Source organism: Rhea americana, unplaced genomic scaffold (genome assembly GCF_003343005.1).
Source record: "Rhea americana isolate MKP2758 unplaced genomic scaffold, rheAme1 scaffold_96, whole genome shotgun sequence".
NCBI lineage: Eukaryota > Metazoa > Chordata > Aves > Rheiformes > Rheidae > Rhea > Rhea americana.
Window position 1 is genome coordinate 1433070 of NW_028187155.1, and position 21159 is coordinate 1454228.

Genomic DNA, 21159 nt, shown 5'->3' on the forward strand with positions numbered 1-21159 from the left:
TCCGCCTTATCTTTGTGCCGAGATTTGTGAGCGTGTGAGTGTGTGTGTGTGTGTGTGTGTGTGTGTGTCTGGAGTTGTCTGGCATTTTCCATGCAGGTCACGCCTTCCCCTGCCTGCAACGGTTCCCCACATCCCCACACGCGCCCGCACGCGCACACACACACACACACACACACACACACACACGGACCTGACGGCACTGAAACTGTCCTCCCCTCCGCCAGCCCGCTCCCGCAGTCCCTCCTCTCGCGCCGTCGGGCTGCCCGATGCACTTCAGCAAAAGCCACGGCGTTCAGCTAAGTTTTTGTCTTCCTTAATCTCCAGAGTTGTGCGTGTATGTGTGTGTGTACACCCATGCACATTGTGTTTTCTCTCCTTTTTTTTTTTTTTTTTTTTTTTACAGGCTGCTTTGCCAGATGGCTAAAATTTGCCTCTCAATAGGGACAGAGGCTCCAGCAAAAACAGAAGGCAAGAATGTGTGAAAAAAACCTGTGCAAGAATAAATAGCTTTAGATGTGGTTCTGCAGCTGGGATCTATGCTCAGGACTTGATTTTGACTTCCCTGCTCAGCGCTGAGGCTGCTCAGGGTTTGGGACTTTAGTCTGGCTTCCAAGAAACTTTCTAATTGTGACAGTCAAAAGAAAAAGAAAAGAAAGAAAGAAAGAAAGAAAGAAAAAAAAAAACGGAGCCAGTTTTCAACCTCCCGCAATGCTCAGGAATTGCTGGATTCAGCATTTTGTTCCCGGGCAAAAGAGCAATTTTAGGTGCCTGCTCTGTTCATGACTGAGGACTTTAAACACTAGAACTACAGGTTTTGATCCTGACTCCCTCCTATCAAAGAAACAGTAAAAACATGAACAGTCCCGGCCGAGCCACAGGAGATTCATTTCCCCTCCCTATGCCAGGAACAAACAAACCAAAACCCCACTTGTCTGCATAACTAGTAGGAAGAAAATCTATTTGGGTTGCAAACCAGGGAACAGCCCGTAGGGAACCAAAGGATGCAAGTGACTCTGTCATCCCGAAGTGACACCCTTTGAGATGTGAAAAGCAGAACTTTAATAGCTGTTTACCAACTTCATCTTGAGCTGGTTAATGTAAACCCTGCAGACATCCACTGGCAGGCACAGATACATATGCAGCGTGTTAAAATGCACACACAAACAAGAGCAGCAAAGAGGCAGGGAAACAAGGATGTGTTGGCACCACTTCCAAAGTCTCTCAAGACTCACCAGCCCTCTGATGTCAGGCTGCGGCTCCGCTGTTAAAGGGGCAATGTTAACTCAGGCCTCCCACTTGTGTCTGGGACGTCTTCAACCCGTCTAGCAACGTGCAGCCCCTACAAAAGCTAGGAGTGGAGGGGGCTGGAGGAAAGAGGAGAGAGAGAGAGTTTCCTTCTTTTTCCATTTCTTGCCGTTGTGCTTTGGGGGCTGACAGCTCCTTGGCTTTCTGCACAGCCGCTTTAGCTGCTTTGCTTACTCTTGTGGGTCTCTGGTTCTGCGCTGGGGAAGAAATAGTACCTAGGAGACTAAGTCAAGTAAAATAGAAAAATATGAGTGGAAAAGTGCTAAAAAAAACAGCGAAAAGGCTCTGCATAAAAGGAAGATCTGGGTCTGCCATTATTCGTATCTCGGTTTGGGAAGTTTTAACAGCTCATCTCTGTACAAGCACCAACTCTCACTCACGTGACTCTCACGCGCAGGCAAGCTGATCAAACTAATTAATATCTAAGGAATGTGTCAAATGCAAGACTTTATTTTTGCAAGCAAGTGTGGTCTTGTCTGAGCCATGAATACGTTGTGATCTATTTTTTCCCTGTCTATTCTGCAGGGTGGGTCCTTCATACCCTCATTTTTCCATCACGACAACCTTCTATAGCTTTTTGGAATTGGTCCTCTAATTTGGGAGCAACTGTAATTCTGAAGTGACATCTTTGCCACTGAGGACACTGTAAGATGCTGACGCCTCTTTCAAGCCAAATCTTTGAGGGTCAAAGTCTGTGTTTATGCTGCAACTCATGCAGTTGAAACACAAGCTTCATGTGCTTTCTGCCCATTTTGCTGGGTGCAGCATGGACTTAAAGCGTCTGCCCTGATCCTATAGGCCCTGGAGTGTGAGAGAAGATGAACATTGTACTGGCAGCCCCTGGGACTGATTTCCTGCTGGACTGTACATGGAGTTGCTTTGGGACCATGCCCATCATGCAGAAGGGCTTTAGGGACGGAAAACCCTTACCGCAGCTCTTCTCTCTGACCTCTCTGGTGTCCAGCTGTTTAGAGATCTCCTTCAGGAGAGGGTGTACACAGCCCTGCAGGTTGAGGCATACCTTGGACAGGGGCAAAAACAGGGATAAATGCCTAGGTCTGCAGTCACCCCTCTCATCCACCTCTGCTAGTGGGGTGGAGAACCACCATCTAGGGCTCTGTGGGGACCTGCGGGCCTGAGCTCTGTGCTGCATCTACCACTCCTACAAGCTCTTCCTGCAAAGCTCCCAGAAACCTCTTCTAGATCATTGCCTCCTGGCAGGGTTGGGAAGCCAACGTTTTGCAGCAATGGCCACCCGTCCGTCACATAGCTGCCCCTGCTCAGTTCTCTGTGGGCTTGCTTGGCTCCGGGGTCAGAGTCCGCCTTACGTGGAATGAATCGGTGCCCTCTGGCTCTGCAGGTGCAACTCATGCCATATTGCAGTCGCTACATTAAAGCAGAGGGATGCCCTGATGGACTGCCTGGTACGTGAAATGGCTTGAGCCTTTGGAGTCAAAAAGGTCTGCCTGCTCCAGGGAGCCTCTGAAATGGCACATGCAGAAAGTTGGGATGACTTATGCCTGTGAGTGAGCTGCACACCTGTATCCTGAGGATTTCCCTTGCCACAGTGCATGTCCTCATGCGCCAACCTCCCAAACACTTTGCTTTATGGAAGTGCGGCTCCCTGCAAGCTCACACTGGCCAGCCTGGACACCAGGGTCTTCTCTGACTGCATCTGGTCTGAGTCAGTGTGAGCTCCTAAAGAAGGTTTAGGTCACTTTTGTTGTCCTCAAGTGCTTAAAACTCTCTGCAGCCACAGGGATCCCCATTTCTTCACGCATCTACATGTATGCAAAACTCCGCCCAAATGCATGCAATGTCCCACACCGCTACTGCATGGCCCACCTCCCCAAAACACCCCTGATGGAGGAATCTATCTGTCAGGGCAATTGTGGTACCTCCCTTGGTTATGGTAGCACAGTCACAAGGGACTCTGCGCCCCACAGCTGCTGTGGGTCTGGGGTGCTGTGCAGGGTGCTCCCTAGCCGCCCCGCAGCCATGTGGGATTTGCACTCCAGCTCTTCCCTGGTTGCTGTAGCAACATAGACTCTGTGCTTCAGTGTCTGCATGGGGAGTAGGGGGAGATGGAAAGGGACCTACAGAGGGAAGATGGAGAATCTGTTCAGGTTGCAGTGCCTTCTCCAGAGCTATTCCCACCTGTCCGAAGGGAGGGACCATTATGGGGCACCCCAGAAATACTGTCAAAAATGCCCCTACTTGCAAGCCCCTCTCAAAACCAGACTCCATCTCCAAGAGAACCCAGAGAGCAGGACTTCACCCCAACACTGTGTTGAACCATATCTTTGTCAGTTCTTGGCACACAGTGACGGGTTTGCAGTGTGGTCTGCAGGCAAGTGTTACTGTGTTACTCAGGCACCCTCAAAAGGGAGTCCTCCCCATCACCACCTGCCTTGCTATTAAATCAAACGAAGTTCTTTGCAGATTAAAGGTGCTTGGTCTAAGAGATGGCCTGTGAGGGAAAGGACCCCAAAATACAAGGACTTTACAGTTTAAAGCAAAACTAGAGTGAAAAGAGACTTGCAAACAGCTTTCTGTTGGCTCATGCTCAAAGAATAGGGTATAGTGAGAGGTTTGGGAGAGGACAGCTTGATTTATCCTCGCTCCTATCCTCCCTATGTATAAGAAAAGATAAACGTTATCAGAAAATTCTGCAGGTAAAAGTGACTTGGAAGGCAAAACTCATGTTGGAACTGGGACATTGGTCTCACCATTCCCTGCCTCAGCGTTAGTGGGTATTTGAGTGATAGGAAATGGCAAACTGCTGGAATGGTTTGTAACACTGTCCTCAAGAAATCTGAGGACACAGGGCTGCCAGAAGCCACTGGTGCCAAATATGCGGCAGAAGTGAGCCAGACATGGCCACTCACGTTGCCATTTTAATTATCTGCTCACAGTAAAGGAAAAAAACATCATTGAGTGGAGGAGCTAGTGCTGATCAGCTAGGACACCAGACAAGATTCACCTTGATTCTGACCTGGAACACTTTTAACTGTTCTTTACCTAAAACATACAGGTTATGAGCAGATATGTCAGGGATGTTGAACCTTGTCCCTGCCTTGCATACACATTATCTGAGGCCTAACCACCAAAAAGCAGGCACGTTGAATATTTAAGGAGCAGTGTTTTCTTCCCATGTGTTGATGGGACAGTTGGGCTAAAGTGTGACAAACCAGCACACGGATTTGGACCTGCTTTCTTACAGATTGATCCCATCCTTGAAGACATCATCCCTGGAGCTGAACTACTGGTGCATCCCTGTGACATGGGCCAAGGAGTGAACCCAGCAGTGCTGTCCAAGACTTTTCTTTAATGCTAGGATCAAATTTGCCTCTTAGAAATAATACCTCTAAACTCAGTGGAGTTAGACAGGAATAAAGCATCTGTGAGAAATAAATCTGGTCCTGCAGGAATAAAACCAAATCATGAATCCATAGCTGCAGTAAATGATCATACATGGACCACGGGCATCCTGCAAGAGGCTGTGATCTTGCTGTCCCCTGGGTCAGGCCAGCAGAGTCTAGTGCCACAGCTACTCTCAGACCCTGTACTGGGCTCATTGCCACACATGCACTGCTTCTTGGCCTGACATGTGCATCAGGGATGAAAGTCCTGGCAGATCCTACTCCCTAACGGAGCTGCAACATCTCCCTAGCTCCCTTCCACTTGGTGCTGGAGGAAAACCTGGCTCCCAGCATCTCTCCTACATCTCCCAGGGAACGAGCTCTGCTCCTAGCAGCTTTCATTTGGCTCTGATGGGCTCCTGGAGCCCCCTCGTGGCTCTTAGGGCCCATGAAGCCATCTGTGGAGAGACAGGCACAGGCAGAGCCTGCAGCCACTCACTGTGAGGTTTTACTGTGGCTCAGTACTGAGGAGGTAGCAACACCCACCTTGGGGGTGTAACTGGGGGACAGGGTGCAGAGGTGGCATGAGCAGGGCACGCGGTCCCTTTGCACAACCATCTCCTTGCTTCATGAGTCTGGATGAGACAGGTCCTTTGGGGGCTTTGCTGTCCTCTACCCCTGGGGTCTTCTGTGGTGTGCTGTAACAGCCTGGAGCAGACATGACTATGATGCAGCTGCTGTTGTGACCCTGGGAAGGAGGAAAAAGAATATGTACAGTGGTGGGGAAAGAAGGATACTTGGGAAGGACATAAAGAGGTGGGAAAAGGAGGATCTATGGTGATGAGAAATGGATGAAGCATCATGCATCAATGAGAAAAGGCATATCTACAGAGATAGGAAAAGTAGATATACAGTGATGGGAGAAAACAGATACATGGAGATGGGAAAAGGTAGATATATGGAGATGAGAGGAGAGCACACTCAGAAGAAGCGTACACAGATATATTGACCAGAGGAAAGCTTGCTCAGTGGTTAGAGCATGGGGGAAAGCTATTTGTGATGCAGTTTGAAGCCACCAGGCTTCTGGGTGGCCAGGATACTTACCCAGTGTCCTCACTGCTAAAAAGGTGCATTTTGTCACCTTGCGGCAAGCAGCTCCCTGAGATGACAGCACTGTAGAGGTGCAGCGGTTCATCCAAGGCCCCACTGCTGTGGGGGCCAGGCCTTCCCGCAGCAGCCCTCGTTGCTGGGGCCTGGCCATGTCTGGTGCTGCACAGCAGATCCGGCAGGATCAGGATCTCCCTGCATCCCATGCTGGCCCTGTATGCCACTAGATGGCACTTAAACCTCTGCTTGGCGAGGTTTGCGGGGAAAGTCCTGCAAGTTTGGCCTCACAAGGGTGTCTGCAAAGGTATCTGCCAGCTGGGCCTCCCCAGGACACTGGGGCCAGCTCAGGGAGGGCTGGTGCTGGGTTCCCAAATGGAGGGACAGCTTTGAGGGCCTGTGTAAGGCTGAGGCTTAGGCTCATCCACCCAGCCCATGGCACCGTGCACTGCCAGTGAGGAGGAACCCTCTCTGCCCACCTGGGGCTGGCTACAGGCTCAGGTGATGTCTCTCTGGGGCACCTCTGTCTAGGTGGCCTGCTGCCATGGCCTCAAACCATCTAGCACTGCCTGGAGGAGCTCTCCTCCCCAATGGCCATTTTTGCCCAGGACATCCCAGTGGTGGGGCTTGCATTAATGGGAGCGGAGATAGCAGCTCCTTTTACTCTGGGGTCTGGACTAAATGTTGGGGCCAGGTGGGGACCTGCTCTGTGCTTGATGTTCCTGTGGATAATTCTGCCCTATGGGTGGGACAGGGAGAAATTTTAAGGGCCAGGCAGTTGTCTGGGCTAGGTGAGTTTTCTCCCTTCCTGCCCCTGGGCTATGCTGGGCCTCCTCTGGTATTTGCCCTGTGGTAGAGTTCATTCCACAGTTATTTAAAGTAACTTGTTGAGATAGCACATAGCATTGATCAGAAGGTACATAAAAAAGAAATGCAGCCCAGTGCATTTCTGCAATAAATCAATGCTTCATTTGGCTGCAAAAGGAAATCAAATCCATAATGCTGTGGATGGAGCTACCCAGCCCTCTTTTGCCTGTTTTCTGCCCCCTTCCTCTGCCCCTATCTGCATGCAGTGAGACACATGTGCACTCCTGGCAGAGCAAATCTGCAATTGGTGTGAGATGATTGGTATGTTGTTTCATCCACCTGATGTTCCCTGCTCTGCTGAGATTGGGGGATGCTCGGGGGAGATCAGAAGGGTGCACAGAGGAAAAATTGCATTTGACACTGAAACAAAACCAGAGGAATCAGGACACAATTGTCATATATTGGCCCATGCAAATATATCTTCTCCCACTGCTGGATCCCAGCCACTGCATCACCTGCTCCTGACAGCTACTAAAACTCTGTCTTTGTGCTGGTATTAAACCATGGGTGATAGCCCCAACTTTGAAGGGTATTTTGGCATTGCTCTCATTTTTATTTCACTAGAAGGGAGGCCCTTAAATGATCTTGAAATTGTGAGATTTGGGTGCTGAAGTGTGATCCAGGCTGATGGGATGTGGGCTTGGCTGTGTCTATGTCACTACTGAAAGAAAAGTACAAGATCTGTAAGGGACTTAGGCATTCAGTACCCACTGAAAGAGGGAGCAGAACACTCCTTACACACCTTTGAGAGACCTCTAGACTCCCATGAAGGTCTAGCCAAGGCTGCTCCATCTCCGTGTACACTGGTGTCGCTTTAAAAGGAACTGCGCCACTGTAATACTTTCAGACAAGCCCAAATCACTGTGATTTCCCCCTAACTGAGCAGCTGTGAAATTGCAGCGGGGGCAGAGCGTGGCATGACTGAAATGATTATGCGGGTGGCAGGGGATGATAGCAAATCTGCAGCATTGGAGGGGACTGCACACTGTGGCACGCTCCTAAGCGGAGATAACATGTGAGCTGTCCAAGTTCAGTCAACAGTTTGTTTGCAGGACCTTGCTTCCCTGTAAAGAAAAAGAAAAAAAAAAGAACAAGAAAAACTCAGAGCATTATTTCCTTYCCCCTTTTTAATTTCCAAAGTCTTGGCATGTTTGAAGTTAGCTCTGTGTCTAACCATGACAGGAGTCATTGCCAGGGATGGCCCTGAAAGCATCAGTCCCTGCTTAACAGAGGGCTCACAGCAATTCCTGTAGCTACCAGCTGCTCCCAGCACTTTTGTCTGCAGCCCCTATTCTGGGTTCATAATACTCTGCCTGAAATGCAGCCTCTTTCACCTCTGGGGAAGTCTGAAAACCAAAGGCCTGGAGAATCCAAGACTTCCTCCTGGAAACTCCTGGCAATGAACAGACAAGTGGGTGGATGGATGTTCATTTTCTCTCACTTTTACTTTTGGTCATGGTGAGGCTGGGATGGACTGAGGAGCCTTTGTCAGCTGCAGAGGCGAAGGATCCTGCTCCTGCAGATTCTAGCCTGTGAACATCTGGTGTCAGGGAACAATTCACATCAGCGGTGACTCCCAGTGATGCCCTTTGGTTCCTAGGGGATCTGAGATGAGTGGTGATTTACTGTTGTCACTCGGACTGTGGACATTGCCCATGTATGCTGTGGCCAAAGCAAATTTATGCTGCAGTCCTCTACCCACGTCCTTGGTAGGAAGTATTTTCAAAGGCCCTCATGATGCCAGTTACCTTAGGCAAAATGACCTGGRCAGAAAAGTGCACAGAGAAGTCCTGGTATATGGAGAAATGCCACTGTGACATCCAGGGTTTCTGGACTTGTTGAGGYGAAAACTAATGGCAAAATCCTGGTGTTGGGCTGGTTTAGCAATCAAGCAGCTCTTCCTGTAGAGATACTAGTGCCAAGTAGCTCATCTGCACTCAGTGAGGAGTAGGAATGTTTCCTACAGTAGCCTGTGTAGAAACCCATGTTTGCAGAGCCTTTTGGTCATGAAGGGAATTGTTCCTCTGGYGTTGATGTGCAGCCGTAAAGCTGCTAAGGCTGGAAGATAACATAGCTGTATAGAGGGGAATTTGCAAGAAGAATGTGACTCAGACAAATCCTTCAGCTGCTGATGCTAGTGTGCTCCCTGTTATGGCCCAACTGACCAGCAGCTCACCCACAGTCACAGATGGATTTGTGTCTTGCCTGAGAAGTTGCACCTCAAACACGGTGTGGCACAGCATGGCAGGGTCCCCAACGTTCCATGCTTCAGTTTCGCCTTCTCTATCATGCTGAGGATGAGCAAATGGGCTCCGGTTTTGGAAGGGGTGAGCCACTAAAATAGCGATGCAAATATGTGAAGTGTTTACTCAGCGAACATAAATATGCTTCCCAGTGTTGAGCCCCCTGAATATGGCCAACTGAAGGGAACAGCTAGAAATAATCCATCTTGGCTGATTAGATCTCATTGCTCTCAGAGCAGGACTATCTGGTGAAGGTTTGGCCCATTTAGCCCTTTCACATTGACCATCCCTTGGAGCAGCAATGCAAGGACTGAAAACTCCTGACAATGAACAGATGGGTGGGTAGAGAAGGACTCAGTGAAGAAGGGGTGTGGTGAGAGGACTGCAAGCTGTTTGCATTCCTCTAAGGAGGTTCTGTACATTATGCCGGCCGGTGAATGATCATTCTTCATGTTGGCTGTGTGGGCCTCGCTGTGGAATATTATTGACAAACACTAGCTTTGTTCTCGTTAACAAGCTGTTAATCACCTACCCCCCCTGTCATTAGAAGGTGTGCAGAGACCCTACGAATGGCAAGCAATGCACAACATACTCCATAGGATGGACGGGGAACATAAGTTACAGATCATACAGCAGGAGACAGGAGTGCTCTGTAGATTTTAACAACCCACCTGCATTTATAAGATCCAGCAATGGGCCATTATTTATCTGAAAAACCTACTGTGGCTTGTGCCTTACGCAGAACCACATTTATAATGCCATTCAAGYCATGTTCTGGTTCTTACTCACGCCCCAAATCAACTCCCCAAGATGCAAAAACTCTGCTGAAGATGAGTTGTACCTTTGGGAGGAGGAGAAGACTGATAGTCCTGAAGGCAGCAGCAGGCAGAAAGTGATGGTGCCCTGGGCTGTATTTGTGGAAAGCAATGTCCACATTATTCATTCATGAGTGAATCCTTGGAGGTGTATTTGAGCACAAAAATTGATACCAAATATTTCTAGCACTGCAAAACAATTTGCACACAGGTGATTTTACCCACAGTCAGGATGCAGCCACTTCTGAGGCAGAATGCAGTTACCAAAAGCCCATTATAAGCACAGAGGTAAAGCAGAGTGCAGGCTGATAAAGGGAGAAATTTGAAGCCAGCATCTGAGATCCTGTCTTGCACAGAGCTAGACACACATTTGCCCTTGCCTAAAGGCAGAAGTGCAAACAACAGTTTTATATCTTTGGCAAAGCTGGAGCCTCACTCCTAGCACTGTGGCCAAGACCATTCCGCTCATTGCAGAGCCCAGATTTACAGGGGGTGATGATCTCTCACAGTGAAAGGTTCATTGTAGCGCTTGGTCCCGCAGCCTCAGGGTAAAGCTCAGGACTGTGGGCTTACTGCAGAGCAGGGTGTGGAGGGCTGGTGGCAACTATGGGTTAACCATCCTTGCAGACCTGACTCAGGTGCACTGTGTTTGCCTGGAGACCAGTTAGGTGGAACTCAGGAGACTACATAAGAAGCTACAGAGGCACGAGGGGTGTGTTGTGGTGCTGCATCAAGTTTTGGGAGGGCTTTCTTTGCTCCTGATACTGTTATGTCTTTTGCCTCCTTTCCTGTTTCTGTTTACACCAAGTTCACTCAAGGTGTGCAGGAGCATGATTAACTGCCTAAAATACCTTGAAGTGCTATCTGAATGAGCTGTGGTGTGTTTGATCCTTAGGACAAAAGTCTATCTGCTGTGGTGGTGTGGATGGGAGACACCTGGATCCTCTAGCAGATGAAGAATACAGACCTGCAGAGGATCTTCTTGCAAGGTATCTTATATTCATTTTTTCCTCAGTGATATCTTCATAATGCATGTGGAGGCTGAGCTGGGATACAGAAACCTTAGCTTACTTCCCAGCTTGGGCTCCCTAGGGGGGAGAAAAAACAGTCTGCAGTGACTGAATGCTGGTGGGTATCATGTGCAGTGGGTACCCTGGGGGCCTGGCACTACCTGGCTGTGTAACATCAGTGCTCTACTCTGTGAATCCCAGCTGGTAATAGAGCTGTATTTATAAACTGTGTAGGTGATGAGGATGTTGTGTGCTACTGTGATACAAACAGTGGTAAAGGTACCAAACCTACACAAACAGATCTCTAGTGTAGCTTTGGCAGCCTTAATGAGAAACTAAAGGACCATTGAGTCCTACTGCTTGTGGTGGCTGCTAAACTCAGAGTCTTCTCGCTGCTGGTGATGGCTGGAAAAGAGAACCAAAAAGTGAAAACAAGGATGGAGAAGGGGCACTTTGTGCTGTAACTGTCATCTCTGGAGTATCCTGTACTTTCCTCTGGAAGAGCTGGTTGTGGGGACAGGGCACCAGGGAGGGACACTATTGCTGATCCCAGCTGCTTTGTTCCAAGGTTGTTATTGATATGGGATTTTTCCCTAGCTGTGAAGTCTCACTTATAAAATGCTGAAGTGCCAGCCAGGATCAAGTCCTACCTTTCACCTTCTGCTTTTGCTTAAATGAATATTGATGTAGCATTTATCTTTTAATTAATATTCATGATCTTAAAGGACTTACAGCTATTCACTTTTAATTATCCCCTTCTCTGTTAGACAGCCTAGTGCAGTTAGAGAGCTTCCAGCATGTGGAAGAAAAGCAAACTTTTCACCTCCATTGCACAAGTGACAGGTGGTGTTCCTGGATGCACTTCTTTCTCCTGTGCTGTGGTGGCCTGGGAGTAAGGACTTACGTGCAGGATAGGTCTGTGTTGTGTGTTCTCTGCCACACTGATGGGGAAAGTTGAGTCTGCAAAGCCCTAACCTGTGCAGGCCTTAGAGTCCATGAGGGCCRTGTCCTGGTTTTGCATACCGGGCAATGACCTGAGAAGGTGGCAAACAGGCTGCTTCAGTGGATGGAGGCAAGTGGCTTGGAAAGGCTGGGGAGTGGGAGGTGTTTCCTCAAATGGGGTTTCCCATTCTACCTCCGCAGCAGCCTTCACCTTTGACTGAACAAGTCACTGTCTCCCTGTGCCTCCATTTCCCCAGTATGAATGGGAATCAGGTGACTTCCAGTGCCTGCCCTCCCTGTTGACTGAACACACTCCTTCTCTGCTTGCTTCATGGCTCATTAAGTTTCTATTCTTCTGCTACTGTAATTAGACATCTAAATGAGTTCTGACATAGTGAGCACGAGGCAATGTTTAGGATGGCAAGATAATGACCAGCTCTTCTTCCTTAAGCGGTATTTCCTCTCCTTCCTCAAAACCCATTTTTGAATGGGTCACTATATTGAGCTCATTTCTGTGCAAATAACCCAGTGGCTTCTGCTGGGAACTTGAACCATCTCTGACATACTAGTCCTGTCTGAGCATCACCAGGAGTTGCACCTTAGCTTTTGAGCATGAGGCTGTGAGCTGCTTGCTGTCTCTGGCTTTTTTTTTTTTGACAACAGGGTTGGCTATAGGAGGCAGTGAGCCTGGGAGCTGGGAGCCCTGTTGTCTCAGAGCTGGGTTTTCAGAAGTCTTTGAAAATCAGAGCCCTTAAGTTGTGCAAGCCAGAATCCTACATGGAAACATGCCATATTACAGTTATATTCCTGTTCCAAACAATTTTCTGTTCTTGAACTTGCTTTTCAGGAGTAATCAGTCATCACTGGGTGCATCCTGCTCAAAACAGCTGAGTKTTGCATGGGGTTTTCTCACACTTAGTTATCTTCAGCAGCAGTGTTCTCTGGCAGGGGAGAGATTTTAATGAAAAGCTATTTTGATGTTGCTGTTTAAGTGTTGTGTTTGGTTAGGGCTGAGTGGAGCAGCAAGCTGATCGCTTTCATCTTGTAAAATATACATCATCCTATTTTACATAGAAGATAATCATTGCAGACCTGACTATTTTTTCCCCCTACCTTCATCTTTTTCCTGCTTTAATTACTGTCTTCCTGCTGATGCCTGTGCTGATGTCTGTGTGATGAAATGAGTGAAAATTTAAACTGCCCTGGGTGATGGGACATAGACCTTGCTGAAAAATTTAAATCTCTCCTATTGAGAGGAGGCTAGCTCATAAATAAAGAATGAAAACCCCACTGCAGGAGAAGGAGAGCTAGTGCAGCTACAGAGACTTAACGCCTTCCTGCCCTCCTCCAGCTGCGCGTGCTTGTATGATTCTGCTCATTGCTGGGTTTTTGGGAGCAGCCAGATGCCCTGGATGTTGTGGGAGTCCCAGGGTGACAGAAGCTGGGGACCTGGGCTGCAGGAGCTGGCTGGGTCACTGTGTGTGTAGCTGATCCCTCATGTTGGGAGGCCTTTTCAGAGCATCATTGCTCTGGTACCTGCTCAGCTGTTGTCCACTTTGATCTTGTGTCAGCATTGCATGCTGGTCACACCAGCAAGGCAAGGTTGGTGGGGAGACTGTTCCTCTCTTAGTGGACCAGCTGGAGAAAATAAATAAGGGTTTGGGCACAGAATCCCTCTTCCAGGTGTGAAACAAGGAGGAGGCTTGAAGTAAAAAAACTGAGCATGGTCATTTTCAATTTAATGGGATATGTTAATCTATTTAGCCTGAGAACTAAAGCTATTGATATATAAATTCAAGGTTCAGTCTCTCTGGACCCTCTGTCCATGCTGCTTTAAGCAGTCATATGGAGGAGCAAATTGCATGGGATGGATCAGTCTTTTGGAAAGAAGCAGTGTAACCTTCCTASTGAGGTGGTAATCTACTTCTAAGCAGATGGTACTCCTTAGCTCCTGTTACTGCAAGTGGTCCCAAGAGGCCACTATAAAAGTGAAGGTGGGAAAAGAGAGGCCCTGAAGGATGATGGCTCTTTGTGCTTTCTCTTTGCAGGTCTCAAACCCCAGTGATGCCTCCTGAGAGATGCACTGTATGTCTGGGCTTCAGATGCTTTAGTTTGTCTCCTCTTCAGAGTCATTTCTCATTACCTTCAGCCAGGCTAGAATGCTTTCTGACTGTAGGTGGTGATGGCAGGAGGATGACAAATGTGGGAAGGGACATGGTGTGGAGGAAGGAGTCTGACACACTGGACCCTGCAGCTTGGAGGAGAAGAGGAGCAGGAAGAAGAGAAGAAACCCTGCTCTGGGCTTGAWATCTCTCATTTGACAACTTTGCCCTGTGAGTTGGAGCCACACAGCCACCCTCCCCATCTCACCCCAGCTCTGGGTACCTTTGAGCCTATTGACCTGTTTCAGCCAAAGCTGTTATTGGGCAGAGTCTCAAAGATATTAAGTTCCTCTTATGCGCGATGAAAGGGGGAGGAGAAATATCATATTTGGCCTCTATAAGGGGAGGACATACAGAACTAGACACATGAGAATCCACTCGAAGTACATGAGAAGCTGCCTTCATCTGTTCTGCTGCCTGTGGAAGAACAAATGTGATGAAGTGGGACACAGGTGCCAGCAGATCCGAGCTGTGCCTAGGCAGCACCATGCCACTGGTCCCTCACAGGGAACGGAGAGACAGAAGTGAGGCAGGTTGGAGTATCTATTTTCATTAAAGTTGATAATTGCTTTTGTAATTCTCTTTTCAGAGCTGGGTGCAGTGAGCTGTTCTGTGGCTGAAAATTGCATCGGCCCAATTTCGGGACCACGCAGAAATTGCCTAAGATACAAGGCCATCTTTCACTGGGGTTGCAGAGCTGGGCTCCCTCCGCTGCAGTGCGTGCGCTGCAGGAGCGGCTGAATCTGCAGCAGATTAACAGTGACAGAAGAGCGYGAGGGGTGCTGACATCAGTAGGGTGGGGGAATGTGTTCCTGATGCCTTACTCCTAAGGGAAGTCTGTGTGGGTTCTTCCAATTAACCCACTGTGCTTAATTAGCAGAAGCTCCCTGCAGAGACAGATAACTAGGTAAGGACTTCAAAGATTGGTTCTCATTAACTCTGGATGAGAATATTGGATGGGGAAGCGCAGAGCACTCTGGTTTCAAGGCTCTGCTGCCTGAACCTTGGAGAAACTTGGCTYCTATCTCCTGAGATGCTGTCTCCTGCCCTCCAGGCAGCTAACCTCCCTCAGCTGGGATTGCTGCCTCTGTCCMTGGGAGCACCATGCTTTCTGCAGGCTGTTTTCATGAGGTGGCCARCCCACCTCCCAGGACCCAAGGTCTGTGGATTTTATGGGATCAGCTCATGGGCCACAAATGCCTGTTTGCAGGACTGCTTTGGAGGAAAGCTGACAGAGCATCATCCTCTGAGTGTAACCAACACAATCATGGAAGTGACTTGGTGCCTCTGAGGTGGCCTGCTCAAGGGTCTGTGGCAGATGATATGGAGTTCCTCCTACCTGTCTTGTCTTCCTCTGCTCTGGCTGAGTGTTTTCAGCCACCAGATTTGTAGTTTTGAGATCTGAGGAAGGTTTGCAGAAGGCCATAGCAGTCTGTTCAGCTTTTGTTGGCTGTATTCAGCCTGTAGCAAGTGGTCTGTGATAACTGTTGCCTTCAGCAGCACATAGCCCTTTAATTCCTGCTCCCATCTTCCTTGGGGGAGGCTTATCCTTCCTTGTGAGCAGAGAGGCAGTCTTTTCATTACCCAGCTGCACTACAGAAAAACAAGGAGCTCTGGGTTTTATATTAATTTTTAAGAAATGGATATTTTGATTGTCAAGTCAATCCCAGATTATTTTGGGTGAATGCAATTTGACAGACCATTATTTTGAAGGGACATGGATCATTTAACCAAGCCTAATTGCCTGTGTGTCGCAATTAGTCACTCAGGCTGAGGAGGAATTGGTGTCACCATCATTTTGTATTGGGAGCCAGTGACTAAATCTAATGAAAGTGTTTGAATCAAAACTTTTATGTATGTACATTCATTATGTTGCTAAATTGGCCACATCTCCTTGTGAGGCTGGAGAACTCTTTGAGAGTGTGCAGTAGCTCAAGCTGGCTGTTGCATGAATAAGATGAAATGCTGAGCTGAAGAAAAGTTTAGGAGAGGCTGGAGAGATGACAGATTTYTCAGGTTCATTCTGATTTAGTGTTGATTCAGTAGATATGGAGATGTGATTAATCTCTGGGCTAGACTGGTGGGCTTCCCTGTTCAGACTAGACTGAGGGAATAGAGGGAGCTGCCCAAGGGTCTAGGGAAGGGGAAAGTTCAATAATCCCCAGAACACTGCATAACCTAGTGGCATAATCAAAAATGCAAAGTTATTCCTTGAGATATGGTGAAAGGAAACTTGAATTACTTGTGAGGCCTCCTGTGTTTGGGAATCCAGCTCAGAGAAACAGGTCTAGACTAGAGATAGTGCTGCATGCATTGCAGGGTGTTGTGCCTTCCCCAGTCTGAGCACTCTGATGGTTGTGGGAGAGCTCAGCATCCCTGCTGCCCTGTTGGAAGTCAGCAGACCTGACTGTGCAGCCAACCCTCTCTGTTGTACAAAACACCCTTTAAAAGTCAGTTTAACCCAAGATGCAGTGGGAGCAAGAATGAAGTGGGTTTTRTAGTTTCAGAAGCAAAACACATCTGAAAATTCAATAGTAGTGAATGAAGGGCTTCATTTAGCTCTCATTTTGCAATGGGCTGATATCCTGATAATCTTCCTAAGATAGCCCCTTTCCCTCCCCCCTTCTTCCCCCGCCCCCCCAGATACCCTTGAACTGTTTTTAATGGTGCCCTGCAACAAGAAAGGAATAGTTTAGGCCCAGCTGATCCTGCTCATCCCATAAATCTGAGGTTTGGGTGATTTTTTTTTTTAATTTTTCTCTCAGCTGTTGTAAGTGGACAATGTGGTATTGTTCCARCACTGCTAGTTTGGGGATTGGTCTGTCTGGACACTCTAGGTTTCTGTTTTCTGAAAAACTCTTGCAGTGCAACAAGATGCAATAAAAGAAATGGGATAGAAATGTGCTTGTGGATTTATTGTTGCTGAAGAGATCTGGAATGGTACATACATGGAGGGAACACAGGTTCCCCTAAGTAAAATGGAAGAGAGATTTTGCAGTAGGTGATCCTCAGCCACAGGCAGGACACTGTCTCCCTAGGAATGTCTGCTCCTTTATTTCTGGTGAAAATGGCGCTCAAGTGTTGTAATCCCACAGCCATGGAGGGTCAGAGCCAAGATGCATAAGGAAGAAACAGGGATCACACGCCGCTGCTTCCACTGTTGCAGCACGGAGTCGTGTGATGCTGAGGGTAGCTGGGGGACGGCATGAATGCAGTTTGTGAGTTTGTGTTGATAGATGTGGTCTAAGGCTGAGAGTATTAATTGCTGTTTACCTGTTAAAGTGATGCTAGCAGGTCAGATCTGGCCTATGATATGGACAAACTTTAAGGCCWTCAGTTGTCTACAGTGTTGTGTTCAGAGATGATAAAGTTGTAAAAAGGAAAGTGGTGAGCCTGATAGGAGGGAGGAAAAGTACTCCTATGCTCTGGGTAGTGCTGAGACCAAGATGCCCCTAGAAACTCTAACATTGGCAGGAGGGTGATAGGAACTTCCCTGCTGTGATCAGAAAGCCCAAAGATTGAAAAGTTTTTCTATTTTTCAGAAAACATTCTCTAGCCCAGACTGTAACTAAACATTGCAAGCAAGTAAAGGAGCCAGAAAATGAACTTTTCTATGAAATGAATCAAACTGACTCATTTGTTTTCAAGGTTTTCTACACTACAGAAATGAAAGATAATCATACAGGGAAATAGGAAGGCAAATTGGGTGTTATTTCAAGTATTGCCGGCTCACATAATTTTATTTTGATGTTTGCAAGTATAAGCATTTGTTCTAAAGCTTTGGATTCTGGATTCAGATGAACTCTTGCAAGTCTAAGCTTTTAGAAAAGAGATGCTTTATGCTACCTAATCATGAAAAACAGTTTGAAAGTCATGGCCTGAGACTGCAGAAGTTCAGAAACTGGAAAGTGAGTATGGGGAACTCAGTGGGCACACTTYTATCAGACTCGGGATGCGAGGGCCTGGCTCCTTATTTTTGAATGGCTTCGCCCGCAGTGCAGAAGTGGAGCCAAATATATACTGTCTTGATATCTGAAGACACTTGGTGTGAGCTAATTATAACAGAAACTGCCTTCTGTGAAGCTCATTTGTCTGCAGCATCTCTGTGGTTGGAGCCTAGTGGGAAGTGAGGAACGAAGTGCGTGAGTGACTCGTCTCACTGAATGGGGGRAAGAATTGGCGCTGATAGCAGGGGAATATTTTGTGAGAACTGATAGATGTTGTGACTAGTGGCTTTGAGTCTGCTCCAGTACTGCTGTCGGATAAAGGGGATGGGTTGGATGTGGTTTCTGCTCTCCTTTAAATGACCTGAACAGTCTCTGATGAAAATGAGTCTGTGTTGGCCCCTTTTCTGTTTTGATCAAGAGAATCTCTGCTGAACACTCAAACAGCAAAACGCACAATCTCTGCAGGAGAGCTAATTATGACAGGCCAGGTAACCTGTGAGTGACCTGTGGCAGGAAACAGCCTGACTTCTCCATCAGGGAAGATAAGGGTCCAACACAATCTTTCCATGTTCCTGGGAGCAACCAAATTTCTAGATCCATGCTGGCTTTGGGGAAAGGGAATGAAGGGGAGAAGGGATCAAATCAGTACAGCTGAGGTAAAATTAACCCAGGCTTTTTCACATTTCCATCCTGTTCTGAGCAGATGTCCCCATCATAAAAGGACCCTTAAGTTAGAGGCAGCCATCAATGCTTAATGACAGAGCCATGAGGCGAATGAAGTCCAGGATGGCTGCTAATGTACCTTGCAGAGCTGTATCCACTCTTCATTATTMATGTTTAAATCCCTTTCAGAAATATGGCTATTAATTTTGCAGTTGCTTCAGTTTTGAAGAGCCAGCACAGTCGGGCAATTTCGAGAGTTCCCTTTGGCAGAAGAACATAGCGACCTGACTAAAAATGGCCGCCTCTCCTGTTTAGCCGGGCTTCTGATCAATGCAATCCGGGTTGAGGTTGAATTCTGGGTTTCTGGGTCTGGATTTCTTGTGGTGCTGGTCAGAGGAGCTCTGATTCAATAGTCTTTGCAATGAAAAAAGGACAAATGTCTCAGCCTCTTTCCTCATCTCTCCTGCAGCTCGTTCAGGAGCTTGCTTGGCTGTTGCCCTGGCTTACTTTGCCTATGATATACTTTCTGAGGCAGCTGTAATTTGTTGTTTTAAATTGTCCTACCTTTTGAAATCGTAAGTAATTTCTGAGGAAAAAAAGCTATAGAGTGGGGGAAAGAAAGATAAAGGAAAGCAATCCATAGGGCTTTTGGGACATTTCCAGCTTCTATTTTTTCTAGACAAAGAGAAGAAATGGCCAAAAGGAACAGGGTGATATTCAGTAGAGAAGCATGAATTTCTCCATTATATAATGTTCTTGTCCCCTGGCTGGCTTCAGACAAGTGATTCATGCTACAAGGATATAGCCCAGCCTATCCTGATGTTAAGCATCCAGCTAAAAGAKGATGTTCCCAGTCCCACAAAAATCCAGGCTCAAGGTTAACCACCTTCACCTCAAAACACTTCTAGGTATTTGAAACTTGAACTTGATTGACATCTATTTCTAACTAAGAGACCCATAGTTTTCTCCCTCTGCAAGATTAGGACTTTCTTTKTTGTTAGAAAATGACATCTTACATAGAGATGTGCAGGCTGAGAACCGTTTGTCGTGTAACTCAGACACTTAATATTTAGGTTACACAGCCTGGCCTCACTGGAGCTAAGTTTTCTATATGATGYCCAGAACTGCTAGAAAGTCCCTGATGAGCTGGGTGGCCTCATGTGATCCAATGCTACTTAGCTAGGAGACCACATCCCCCAATAAAATTYGAGTATGCCAAAGCAAAGGTGTGGAGGAAAACCTTCCTGTGGCCATTGACATGAATGAGATTTAATTACTAGTGTTTCTAATGCTGGATTTAATCTTGCCCCATCTCTGGATCTTAAATCACAGCTTGAGGTCTCTGAAAAAGCAATGGAGCTGGTTCACAGCAGACTTTTACCACCAGTCACAGTGGGAGCGCAGCTGGAGAAGATGCCCTGAGTTCCTATGCGAATGCACATGCAGTGGTGAGTCACAGCTGCTTCACTGCAGAGAGTGCTCTGTTTGATTTCTTCTCCACCCTCTTTTTATTTTAGGATATCCTGGAATAAATTTGCCACTTGCGTTATTGACATACACCATGTTGTTTAAATTGCTTGCATAACTGATGAATTGGTAGTTCGTGCAGTCTTGACACAGCAGACTGGCTGTATTACTGTCCATCCTTCTGCAACCYGGGGAAGGAAAGCATATTCTGACCAATGTCTGGCAGATGACAGTCCCAGAACAGAGTATAAAGATTTTTTTTCTTGTGCTTTATTTCTTGTCCAATTGCTTTATGTRTCTGTCTAGAGATCTCTCCTTTGATACATTGCATAAGCATTATGTAGCTGGAGCTTCTGCATCTTGTCTGTCTTATCTCTTTCCTAATGCTCTCACATTAACTGGAGAGCTCTGACTTACACAAATAAAAATGGGAAGTGGCAGGGAGTGGGGATGGGCTTATCTGAAGCCACATGGTTCTTGGAGGTAGCTGGGAAGACTTCTGTCTCACCTGGCTTGTTCTACTCCCTCATTTTTATATCTATGCTGCCCACGGGAGGGAAGCTGAAGGTCTGCAATGGATCTGTGGGACTCCCTTTCACAGGCAACAATATTTTTTTCCTTGCATAAAAGGGGCACAAGGTTTCAAGCAGGCCTATCATCACCCAATAGATTAGGCCTGTTGGGAGCTGTCCTCATGGTCAACCTTAYTGTCTGACTGCTTTGCTCTGCCAAGTGACTGTCAGCTCCAGGAGCACCTTGGGCATGTGTTCTCCAAGGAGTGAAAGAAATCCTTGGAGTTGGGAGGAGTGCACAGTACTTTTCCCAACACTTACTGATTCCTGCTGTTTTGTGCCTATGGGGGCTGAAAACAGCTTGTCCTGAAGTAAGGCAGTGTTAGCTGCAGGTCCCTTCCTGGGGTGTGCCTAGGCAGCCTTTCTCCCCATTCCCACATAGGAGACATGTGCATGCCTTCCCCCCCTACCCTTAAGGCCAGACCACCCTGCAGCAATTCTCCAGGTGGGTCATCAGTGATTTTGATAGATCTGCTGTCAATAGTCAGCATCAGCAATTACAGACTGCACAGCAAGTTCAATGGGTAAYGGCAATCAGCTATAGGAGAGGAGCTATACTGGTGCTGGAGCTATGCTGGTGCTGGAGCTATTTCCAGCAATACTAATGAGTTCTAACAGGTTGCATGGCATGTTAATGAGGTCTGGGTCCTGGCTCACTCAGCACCTGTGATTCTGTGGGGCAGAATGGGAGCCCCCTGGC